This window comes from Eublepharis macularius, chromosome 5 (genome assembly GCF_028583425.1).
Source record: "Eublepharis macularius isolate TG4126 chromosome 5, MPM_Emac_v1.0, whole genome shotgun sequence".
Taxonomy (NCBI): Eukaryota; Metazoa; Chordata; class Lepidosauria; order Squamata; family Eublepharidae; genus Eublepharis; species Eublepharis macularius.
In genome coordinates, this window is record NC_072794.1 from 136,880,537 (window position 1) to 136,893,038 (window position 12,502).

The 12,502-nt window shown below is 45.8% G+C and overlaps 1 protein-coding gene across 3 annotated transcripts in view; it reads right to left on the reverse strand.

Annotated features, from left to right (window-relative positions):
• Positions 1 to 2,359, reverse strand: part of EPB41L1 (erythrocyte membrane protein band 4.1 like 1) — a 212,765-nt gene extending 210,406 nt beyond the window's left edge. For 2 of the 3 annotated variants that reach the window (XM_054979369.1, XM_054979368.1), the window contains exon 1: positions 1,740 to 2,359. The gene's annotated coding sequence lies outside the window, so the exon portion shown is untranslated. The remainder of the gene's footprint in view (positions 1 to 1,739) is intronic. The other variant, XM_054979370.1, reaches the window with a different exon arrangement.
• Positions 2,360 to 12,502: the final 10,143 nt, after the last annotated feature.

Genomic DNA, 12,502 nt, shown 5'->3' on the forward strand with positions numbered 1-12,502 from the left:
TATGTGAATTAAGCTATAAAATGATCTCCGTGCTACCTGACCTTAGGCAGAAGTAAAGACCACCATATTCAATGTTCCTGCACATGTCCATAAAGTAGTAAATCCCACTGCAGTCAATAGTCCTTACGCATTGATAACCAAACACAGGATTATACCCTAAAACACTTTTTCTAAGACATCTTTGTTTATTCCTCCCAACGCTTCCATCTACATGTAAACCCATCAGGGATGATAGAGGTTGAGCAACACACCTTACTACAAGTAAATTAAAAACATTTTAATAGGAACAATTACTTAATTTAACAAGCACAAAGACTTTTCAGAAGTTAATCACAGCTACCCATTAAAAGGATGAGGTTAAGCACACATCAATCCACCATCCCCAAATCCATCGCCTTAAGGGGAAACCTGTCTGAAAAGGTGAATAATCTCCATGGAGCTTGAAGCCCAGGCAGTTAAAGGCTTCCGATCACAGCCACTGGGGTTTGGGCGTGGCAGTCAAGCTCACATTCTTCAATGAGGAAATGAGAAATAAGCTTCAAACGCCATCTGACCTTGCAAGGGATGCCCTGGCTGGCAGAACTGCTGCCCAGCTATGCAAGGAGGGAAGCGCAACACCTACTGAAGAAAACGGCACCTTCCTATCTAGACTCGCTCTCTTCGGGTCTAATAGCAACCAGATTAGGCTGCTTGGATCTCGCCCTTTCACCTACTTACACTCAAGACCTTTCTAGGTGGGCAGCCGTGTTGGTCTGCAGGAGAACAGCTGGATTCTAGTGTCTAGCGGCACCTTAGAGGCCAACATGGATTTCAGGGTATGAGCCTTCCAGAGTCAGAGCTCCCTCCCGCTCCCACAGAGACTATTTAAATATAGCTGCGTCTTACTGGCCAGGTCCTTCACTGACTCTCTTTCACAATATAGGGCTGTGCTTTTTCCCACGCAGCCTCGTGTGCCTGGAACTCCACCCTACTACGGCAGGGAGGAAACCGGGGACACAATTCTGAGCGCGCAAGGTTCGCCCCCTGGGGAAGGCACAGCCAGGCACGGCGAGCAAGCGGCGTTTCCAACCGCCGGGCTTATTACTAACATCAACTGCAATTCGCCAGCCGTCCATTCAATCCCTCCCTCCACCTCCGTACTCAAAGGCACGAATGAAGCCGGCGAGTACGCTAGCAGGGAGGAGGGGAAGGAGGAGAATCTGCGAGTGTTTCAAAGACGGGCAATAAGTCCGGCAGCAAAGAGCAACAGGGCGCGCGTCCACCTGAGCGCCCGGCTCGGGACTGCGCCCCTCTCCCGCCCCTCGGGTGTCTACTCTGCAGCAGCAAATGAAGGCAGGAGAAGGCGCTGATTCGCCGTCGAGAGGAAAGAAAGGGACACACCCCTCGCCTCCAGAAGGGAGGAAGATGGGGGCGCCGCGAGCTGGGCAGGGGGAAGGAGCGAGAGGGAAGCGAAGCCCCGACGTCGCCCGGACACGGCTGCAGCCAAGACCCCGGCACGGAGGGAGGGGCAGAACACAAGGCGAGCTTCTGCACGCGCGCAGGATCGGGACCCTCGCCCCTCCCCCCCCGCTAGAGTCCTCCACGTGATCTTGCTGCCTGCCTCGCTTTGCATCAGAGTAGCCTCACCGCCGGGGTGTCTACCCGGCTGTCCCCCGCTGGATCTGACCAGAAAGGAAGGCGTGGCCCAAACGAGGTGGCAGGAGAGGGAGGGAGGGAGAGTTGGTGGTGGAAGTGCTAACCTGTTTGGAGTGATCCGGAGTCAAGAGCTGTCCAAGGAGACGTTCATCTGGCGAGGAGAATCAAAGGCTCTCGGCCTCTTTTGTAATTAAAAAAAAAAGCAATTACAAAATGGATCGAGAAAGGAAGGGGGTTAAAAAAAATACTAACAGCCGCGCTGTCTCCCCCGCGCCGGGTTTCTGCTTCCTCCGTGCGGCTGTGAGGAAAAAAATGAATCAGGCTGGCTGGGAAAGCGGCGCGGGGTGGGGGTGAGCCAATGCAAGGCGGCTGCAGCGGGAGGCAGGAATGAGCGAGCGGGGAAGCGGGAGGGCTGCGAACTCAGCGAGGGAGGCGCGTCATGAGCAACTGAACCAGCCTCCGAGGGGAAAGGGAAGGGGGGCTGGAATCTCATCGATGGAACGAAGCAGGCTCCAGCCAGCAGCTCCCGCGGGCCCCGGCTCTGCGAAGCGGCGGCGATCAGGCTCGGAGCAGCCCCGAGCTCGGCGCCCTGCACCTGCGTGCGCCAGGGATCGCTCGGCCGGCGCCGGCGCGCATCGCAGGTGCGAGAGAGGGAAGCTGCCGCTCGTCGGATTTTCCCAATCCGATTCCGGGCTAGCTCCGGACTGCTTCCAGCTCCCTCTGCCAGTCAGAGAGATGCACAGGCTCTAACCCCACCCCTAGCAACTCCCCGCTCATTGTTCCACGAGCCAAGGTAAAGCGCGGGCACGCCCAGGCTCACGCGTTTCTCGAGGTTACTAGCGAGCCGCCGGAGGGAGGGGCGATCCCACGCTTTCACGCATTTTTTAGAGCTAGGAGTTCGGGAGGCAGCCGTAGGATCCCCTTTTCAGACCTCTTGGCGGGACGGTTTTCTCATGCGCAGCCTGTTTCCTCGGATCCCATGGGCAGGTTCGCTTTCAGGCCATTCGAGGAAAATACAGGTGGGCAGAAGGAGACAGTGACTAACCAGGAGCCCCTGACACCGCGGAGTTGCAGTGCCGCGTTGGAATGGTGCCGGTTCTCTTCACCTCAACTAGAGGATGGCCCAATCCAAGCACAGACAGACCATTTTTGGCAATCTGGGAGCAAAACTGATCAATGAAAAGGAAGATGGCAAACAGGAAGCCCCAGCCTGAAGCTGCGATTAGAGTGTGGGACTAGGTTGAAGGAGATCGAGGTGTGAATCCCCTTGCCACCATGGAAGCTTTCAAGGTGACGTTGGGCCAATCGTTTGCAGCCTAACCTTGCCTACACCTGTACACACCAGGAGGAGGAAGGGGGAATGGTGCTGTAAGCTGCTGTGGGTCCCCATGGATATAAATAAATAAAATTGGAATCACTATGAAACTACCATTATAAAGAATGACCTCTACATCTATTCTACACTTTTTCACTAAAAAGCTACCAAAACGTTTCACATCAGAACAGCTGAGGTTTGTCTGTATGTCAGCTTCCTTCATCGATTTCCAGTTCAGTGTACCCAATTAAAGTGGGATGCCACAATTCCACTTTTGTTCATTTTACCCAAATCATTATGGCTTTGCCGATGAATGTCTTGTTCTCCACCCTGTTAGAATTAATTGCATTTCATTTTCTTAGGCTACTGCCATCTTTTGGTCCTGAAAAAAAGAAAGCCTTCAAAATGAACATTTGGAGATGGGAGGTGTTACACGGATGTTCTAGCAGTAATCTCCAGTACTTTTATTACATATGTAATTCATGTTTTGTATATCTGCATTGTGCAGATATACAGGTCATGAGGCATGCACATGTATTTTAGGAGTATGAGCCCAGCCCTACCTCACACATGCATGTACACATACCCCATACTGAAGAGAATTCAGTGCTAGAAAGTGGCCGTGCAAAATGCAGCTTCGAATGCTGGTAATATGTTTGTCAATTGATATGCAAATGTGATGTCTCTATTCTGCCTTTGGCCTCAGGCTCCTGACTGGCTGCCAATATGAAAACAGGTGTTGCCAAGTCAGAGCTACTTCTGTGAAAGGCTGTTTTAACATCAGCAGTAGGGCACAAGCGATTTTTAAGAAACAGCCTTCATCTGCTTTATGCTTCTGCTGGTATTGTGTTGCATCTACAGTAGTGGAACATTTGAAACCTATTGAACTGATGTGGTCAGCCTTAGCGAAGCAGGTGGGGGCTGAGGCTTAATGGCAGAGCATCTGCTTTGCATTTGGAAGATCCCACGTTCAGTCCCCATCATCTCCAGTTAAAAGGATCAGTAACGGGCAGGGCTTTTTTTCAGCAGGAACGTGGTGGAACGGAGTTCCGGAACCTCTTGGAAATGGTCACATGGCTGGTGGTCCCGCCCCCTGATCTCCAGACAGAGGGGAGTTTAGATTGTCTGTCTGGAGATCAGGGGACGGGGCCACCAGCCATGTGACCCTTTTCTCCAAGGGCAACCCACTGAGTTCCACCACCTCTTTTGCCGGAAAAAAAGCCCTGGTAACGGGTGACTTGAAAGACCTTGCCCAAGAACCTGGAGAACTGGTGCACATAGACAATACTGATGTTGATAGGCCAAGGCTCTGATTCAGTATAAGGCAATAGTATAGGAAAGGGGCACGTAGGTAAAGGAAATCTAGAGGGCAGGGGTCTGTAGAGATGGGAGCCAAAGGGACACATCGCTGCAAAGGCTACCTTCTAGACCCTGACAGAGGAATTTTGCCAGTTTTTGGCCTGTTCAACCACTGCAGTACCTGGGAAGGGCCAAACAGTGCAATCCTAAACAGAGTTACACACTTCAAGGCCTATTGCCTTCAACGGATTTACAAAGGTGTAACTCTATATAGGATTGCACTATTAGTCTAAGAAATGATGAACTAATAATGGTGGGGGGTTGTTCTTTTCAAAAACTGTTTTGCACATTGTGGTCTTTAAGGCATGCTTGTATTTTAAGGGCAAACCTTAAAAGGTAAAGTATGTCGAGCAAACACACGGTTGCAGATTTGCAGGGACACTTACTTAATTACATTGTTATCAGACCATTCCTCTTGAATTCAGAACTGCATATATGATTCTTCTCTTTCCTGAATCTTTTTTCTCACAACAGTCCTGTGAGGTAGGTTAAGTGGCCCAAGGTAATCGCTGAACTTCATTGCTGAGTGGAGATTTGAACACAAATCTTCTCATTCCTTGATTTCACTCTAAAATACACTAATATATTCCATATTGGCTGTCCTGTCATTGAGTCTCTGGACTGGATCAGTGGCAAATAAAGGTTTTCCCAGTATAATGTGTGGAAATGTCCCTGAGATTTCAGTCTCAACAGGACTTTTGTAAGGATGCTTAATAAAAACAGTTTCTGATGGCTAACAAACACAATGTACATATTTTTGAAAATGCATATTAAATATATTACCTGAGTAAAAAGGGGGGGGGACAGCCCACATGCCACTGAACAAGCTTTCATATAGGACTCTGCTGATTAAAATCTAATTCAAAATCCACTTCTTAAAAATTCACATTAAAATTTGTTACTGATTAATGAGTTGGAATCATACTAATAAATCTGTTAATGCTTTCAGCAGTGCTGTGCACAAATGCCATATAGTAATACTTAAATCTGTCTGATTCCAGAACTAGCCAGACCAGCTTCCTTCACACCCAATATAATGTATTCATGAACAGAATATAATATAGATTCTGTTTCCAGCATCATATTGATGCAGCTATCTGTGCATGTTTGAAACAAGTTTATTGCACTCTGCTTGCCTTTAATAATCCCAATAATATGCCAACTATTTGCCAGTAAATAATTCAAGGGTAGAAAAAGAAAGTGCACGAGAAGAGTTTTCATGTGAAAATTGCCTTTAGAACCATCTCAAGAATCTCTCTGCTAATACAAAGACAGCTAATTGTGTGATGCTGTGTTTAGCCGTGCAGTGCCGTGCAATGGTTAGAGTAAGACACGGCACTGAAACTCGGGTTCAGATCCCCACTCTGCCATGAAAATTGCTGGATGGCCTTGGGTCAGTCACTTTCTCTCAATCTAACCTAAAATGGGGAAGGGAGAACCATATTGGACCTTAAGATGCAATGGCCTGTAGATCTTCAAGGGAAGAATCCCTCAGAGAAGTAACAAACATTTCAAAAAAAACAAAAACAGGTGTCTGACGTGTGTTAAATATCGCCATTCCGTACCACAAACAGGAAGGTGAACACACAATTCAGCGAGACTTAGGACATCCATTACATCAGGAGTCACCAACCTTGTTGAGCCTCTGGTAACTTTTGGAATTTTGAGGGAGCATAGTAAGCAGCACCACAAAATGGCTGCCAAGGAGGCAGGGCCAGTCACAAAATGTTGGGAGGTGCCAAGGCGAGCATTCTCCTGCAAATGAGCCGTACACTTCCAAATGAATTCTCCCTGCAGGTGCAAAGATCTCCTGGGCTCTTCTGAAGTGCCTCCTGCACAGCAGCAGAGGTAAACTGGGATCGGCTCTCTGCTTTGGGGAGGAGATGCCTGCTGCTTGGTTTCCATTTCCAAAGAGAGGGAAAGCAGGGAGCAGCAGGGAAAGATTTTCTAGCTCAGAAAGATTTTATCTTCAGCCAAGCTGAGGACATGCAGCTATGATGCACCCCATGGGGGACTACTGCCTTACACACATACTCCAAGCAGGTTCTACATCATAAATAATAATTGTGCTTGCACTGGATGAGTCAGTGTTCACTTTAGCAAACGCATAGTATGAATGATAGATGTGCATTTTTAAACAGGGCTCCCAGGGGTATGCGCATGGGGCATACCTGCATCATTCACATTTTACGTGTTTGCTGCAAGAGACTCCAGTGGAGTATGATGTATCATGGCAATTTCATGCAAAGTGTGGAGCTTCTCTGGATGCAGGGAGGTGGAACGTGCCAAACAGGACAGACCAACACCCAAATACATCCATATGTGCCAAACATATCCATATGTATGGCAAGGGCAAGCTTGCATGAATTCCATGACCACTTTCCAGCAATTCTTTGGAAGACTTGTTTCTCACATGCCCTAGCATGTAACAATATGTGCATACACGCAAAACACTGATGCTTAATGGTATAATGAGCCTACAGGCAGAGATTTGATCTAGGTGGGACAGACCAGGAGATTCAGGATTTTTTTCCTTCAGTAGAAAAATCTGGGTAGAAAAATCCTAGCAAATCGCTTTGTTGACAGCAAAACTTGGCTGGGAAAAAATGGATAGGTAGTAGAAACCTCATAAAATCAAGCTATGCTTTAGAGCAGAGAGCATTAGGGAGGAAACTGACATGCAAGTTAAATGTTAACTGGTACTCTGAACTCCCACTACAGATCCAGCTGGTTGTTATTCACTTTGAGCTTTAAAAAGTCTTGTACAGTATCACAGTGCACTATAAAAATGCCAAACAGCTCTTTGTCTGAAAGGTTTGAATGAAGTGATGTTTAGCAAAATTAGGAAAGCACTTCATGAGAGAGAATGAAGATTTATATTGCAAAAGGTAGTGGGGTGATTCTGGCATAAATCCTTACTCTTAAACTCTCATCGCAATCCAGGGCTTGATTTAACTATCCATCCGGCTGATATGCCACAACAACGCGTAACCTTTATCATGATGAATTCATGTTAAAACTGCTTTCATCCTTTTCCCTTTAGCAGACATCATAGATTAGAAAGCAGTGGTCATTTCTATCAGAGGAGAGTAGTTGCTTTTAATTTCCTGGTAGCCTGCCCTTCTTGGAGAAAGGCCACACTCTCTGATTGCTGCATTTTTCCACGGTGGCACAAGCACTGGGTATAAACCTTATGAGAGGTTAACCAAGATGACTTTCAGACCACAGTTCAGCATGGTGGGACCAAAATATTCTTCATTCTGGCTCTCCATAATTACAGGGGAGGGGCCATGGCTCAGTGGCAGAGCACCTGCTTGGCATACAGAAGGTGTCAGGTTCAATCCCCAGCATCTCCAGTTAAAAAGACCAGGTAGTGGGTGAAATGAAAGACCTCCATCTGAGACGCTGGAGAGCTGCTGCCAGTCTGACCTTGATGGACCAAGGGTCTGATTGGGTACAAGGCATCTTCATGTGTGCTCAAGTGCTAAAGGCGACAGGAATAATAGCAGGATGCCTTGCAAAGCTGAGAAAAATACATTTCCTCCTATGAAACCATCACAATCCAGGGCTAGGTCAATTGTCGAGGAGAGTATACAGTTGAGAGCAATGTATTATCTGATGTCACTTCATACTTTAGCTCTCAATTTAAATATGTTTGAAGTTGCTTCAGTGGCAACTCTGATATTTGATAACAGATTGTAGGAAATAAAAAACAAATCCAGCAAATCTTGGCAGAATCAGTGCTTGCGTCAATATAGTTTAAAGCCAGTCTATAGGATTGGATGTTCTCACAGTTACTACAAAGAGAAGTAGTGAATGCTGCTGGGAAGAGGCACTAATGCACCCTCACCACACACAATCTCTGCATTCTGAAATATGCGGATAGAAGGGTCCCCCACCCCCAGCTTTGACCTCTTGCTGCAAGCAGATGATTTACAAATTACACCCAGTTACATGCTGCAACTTTCTGCTGTTGATTTAATAATAGTCAAGTGACCTTTCCTCTCTTCAGGGCCTCATCACTTCTGCAACCAGAGAATAACAGCCAATTAAGGAAATTATGTATTGTTGTTTTGTGGAATATGTTAATATTCATGACTTCCTCATCATGTGTACCCAGTTTATAACTATATTTCAGACTAATGGATTAGGAGTAATTAGAAGATGGTTTTCTTCCTTTGCTGATCTGCAGCAGCTTTCTTTCATTTCCTGTCTTTTCAAATATCTGTACCTACCAGTTCAATTGTCATAATATTAATCTTAGTGCTTTCCTTTTTATAGATATTGGGCAATGTTTTAACACATTAGTTTGTCCAAAGAGTACATTAGGATGGAGCAACCACAACATAATGGAGCATAATGGATAGATGGACAAAGTGTGGCTTATCACCTAATCTCTCTACACAAGACATCTTACACAAGAACACTCAAGTGTAAGGAGATGCAATGTTAGCCGGGAAGCGTAGTTCAATTTCACCTCTCTACAGAGCTAGCTAAGATCACTTCTCAGAGGGTTTGTTAATTTCCTCTTCATCTCCTCCAAGGCTCTGTCAATTTCCCTCCCCTTCCATAGAGAGGTGAAATTGACAGAGCCTTTGGTTCTATCTTTTTAAATGATGTTTCCCAGATAACATTGCGTCTCTCTACACTTGAACGTTCTTGTGTAAGATGTCTTGTGTAGAGAGACTCACTAGCTGTAGCATAGTAGTTAAGTGGTTGGGTTGCAAGTCAGCGTTCTGCTAGTTCAACTCCCATCACAACCATGAGTTTAGCAGGTGGCCTTGGATAAGCCATTCCTCTCAGCCCCAGCTCCCCAGCTGTATTGTTGGGATAATAATAACACTGACTTTGTTCACCTCTCTGAGTTGGGCACTAGAAGAGTGGTATATAAGCACACTGTTGTTGTTTGTTGTTGTTGTTGTTAGCCCCCATGTGAATGGCCAAAGCCAGAAAACTAGGCCACCCACAGTCAATGTAGGGATCTCAACAGACTCAGAGTGCAATCCAGATATGAAAAAAGAAGACTGAAAGTTAAGCAAAAGGAAGGGGGAAACCATTAAAATGGTTTGATGAGGACTGAATCTGCTCCAGAAGAGATGGAATGCTGAAGGGAGCTGAAGGGGGCAGGGAAGAGAAACCAGCACTCTGAAGCCCCTGAGCGCTTAAAGAATCCTGGAGGGCTTTTGGGGGGGGTCCCCTCCAAATTGTCCCTCCACCTGTATTCCTTATGCCCCTAATATGTCATGCAAGGTAATACTAAAGAGGCTGGCTCTCATTGTGTTAATAAAAGCAGAAACAAAGAAAAGGGTTTCAGGGGAGATGCTAGGTATGCAGAAAATAAGACTTTGATCAAAAGAGAGGGGGAAAACGTTAAAAACCCACCTTGATGAAAGGACTAAATAGGATCCAGGAACATTTATTTGTTGGCCTAAAATGTATAGCCTACTTTTCCAGGTTTGTTTAAAGTAGATAAGAATAAACAACAGGTTAAAATTATAGCAGAACAACAAAAAATCCTAGATCCTCAGTCCAAAACCCAGCATGGAACACTGACAGCTGTTGGCTAAGATTGCAACTGCCTGGTGTAAAATGTTCTGTCCCTTTAGTAAAGGCTTAGCTGTTCAGTGAAACAAGCAGCCACAGAGTTTAAGATAAAACAGTACCTAAATAAGAAAAAAGAAATTCTATAAAATCATACGTATTAAAAGAGAAGAATAAAATATTTTGAATAAAAATAATATTTTAAAAATGCCTAATTTTCAAGAGGGCTTCTGTCTAGACAATGGTCATTCAAATTGTCTAATCCACAATGATTGTGGTATGATACTCTTTAAGAATTGGCTCAGTTCATGTAATATTCTTGATAAATCCATGTTGTGTTTCTGATTAACACATAGAAGATAATCACACACGTTTTTGACTTCTCCTGTAGGATGTGAGCAGGTTGCTTTTGACAAGCCAGATCTTTCATTTCCACTGCTATCTTTGCTTAATGTTTAAATTCAAAATTTCTCCTCCTGTTGCATTGGGTTATAGTGTAATATACATAAGTAATGCATATGTGTATGTTCCTGAAATGTGGAGGTTGTTGTATCAAATACAACCATCTAAACTGAGGCTCCCTCTTAGATGTTCAGTCTAACATGGGCTGATTCCACACACGTTGGATAATGCACTTCCAATCCTCTTTAGAGATCATTAGGAACTGAATTTTTCGTGTGTGAAACAAAAAACCCACTTCTGGATGATTGCTAAAGTGCATTATCCAACGTGTGCGGAATCAGTCATGGTGAAGCGGACCAGTCAGTGAAAAAGAAAGAAATATGATCAGGAGTTTAGACTCTGTCAAGAGGAATCCTTGAAGGGTAGCTATGGGGTAGCAGCAGTAGTGGAAGGTGACACAGGATCTTTCATAGACAATAGCAATGACATTTCAGCTAACCCTGGTTAGTACTTCACAGAAGGCGGCAATGGTAAACCACTTCCAATCATCTCATATCTCAAAAACCTTATGGGGAGACAACCCAAAATGAAAGACCATAAAGTGCTGGGAAACAGGAGTGTCAGCTTTTGGGAAAGAGCAGAGGACCACTATAAATTGCACTGTTCTTATGACACAACCAGATTAAAGCTGAAAGGGCATTTGCTGATGTGAATAGATGCAAAAGGAAAGTCCAAAGCTATATGACACATGTTGTAGTAACATGGAATGTGAGAAGTATGAAACATGGTAAGCTCAAAATCATAAAACAAGAAATGAAAAGTTTAGACATTGTAATCTGAAATCCTTTCTTCAAACTAAAGTGAACTAAAGTGGGCTGGATTAGGACATTTTCAGATAGAAAATTACAAAATGTTTTTACTATGGAAATGACAAACGTGGAAGAAACGGTGTTGTTCCCATAGTGAGGTGAGAGGTAGCACAAAGAATCACAGGCTAACGCAAAGTCTGACCAAGTATTATCAATCAGACTTCATGGAAATCCTATCAACATAACCAGGGCTTTTTTTCTGGGAAAAGAAGTGGTGGAACTCCGTGAGTTGCCCTCAGAGAAAATGGTCACGTGGCTGGTGGCCCCGACCCCTGATCTCCAGACAGAGGGGAGGTTAGATTGCCCTCCGCGCTGCCAAGCGGTGCGGAGGTCAATCTAAAATCCCCTCTGTCTGGAGATCAGGGGGTGGGGCCACCAGCCATGTGACCATTTTCAAGAGGTTCCGGAACTCTGTTCCCCTGCGTTCCCCCTGAAAAAAAGCCCTGAACATAACCATCATTCAGATTTATGCCCCAACTTCAGATGCTGAAGAGGATGAAATTGAAAGCTTTTATGCAAGCGTCCAGGAAGAAATTAATCATACAAGATGTGTTGATATTCAGAGGTGACTGGAATGCAAAAGTAGGAAATAATGCAGTGTAATCTTGTGCATGTAAAGAAGTTTGAGGATTTTGTCTCCACTAGTTAATGCGGGGTTTGTAAATATTTGTTACTGGGAATTTAAATGCAAGCCTCTGAAGTGAGGGGGACTGGATGGGTGAATGGAGTGTGCTGTGCCTGGATGGTAGCTGAACGCAAGGGGTAAAGTGAACTGCAGCTGTTAGTCAGAGAGCTGAGGGAAGAGGGTTTCAGTCAGTCTTTGGGTGTCTCAGGATTCTGGCTAAATCAGGCAAATTGTGTGGAAGCCTGAGCTAGTGTGCATATCTGAGGGAGAATCTGTATATATCCTTTGTGCCATCGCGGGCCTCCACTGCCCAAAAGAGCAGAGGTCCAGAGGCACCTTGGAGGCCATGCCACCACTCAGTTAGCCCCCCTCCCTGCCTCCCCTCTAACTCACATCCAGGAGCAGGTTGGACTCCGCAGTGGGCCTGTGTGTTGGGGCAGGGATAGGACTCTCCATGCCCTGCCATGCCACTGAAGTCTAAGAAGCCAGGCTGATGCCCAGAGATTGCGAGATGCAAGGATGCTGCCTGGGAGGGTGGCTAGTCCTCATGCCGCATGCATATGTGCATGGATTGGGGGGGGGGGGCGGATCCCCATTCCAAAGGGAGTGGCTGTGGGAGGATAGCACTCACTGGATGTTTCTCTTTACCACTGAGAGTGGGGACTGGATAGGTGGCTGGCTGCCAGTACCCTGTTCTGACTGAGACTGTTAACTCAGAGTACTGAAGGAAAGGAAAAGTGGCAGGAGGGGCTGGCA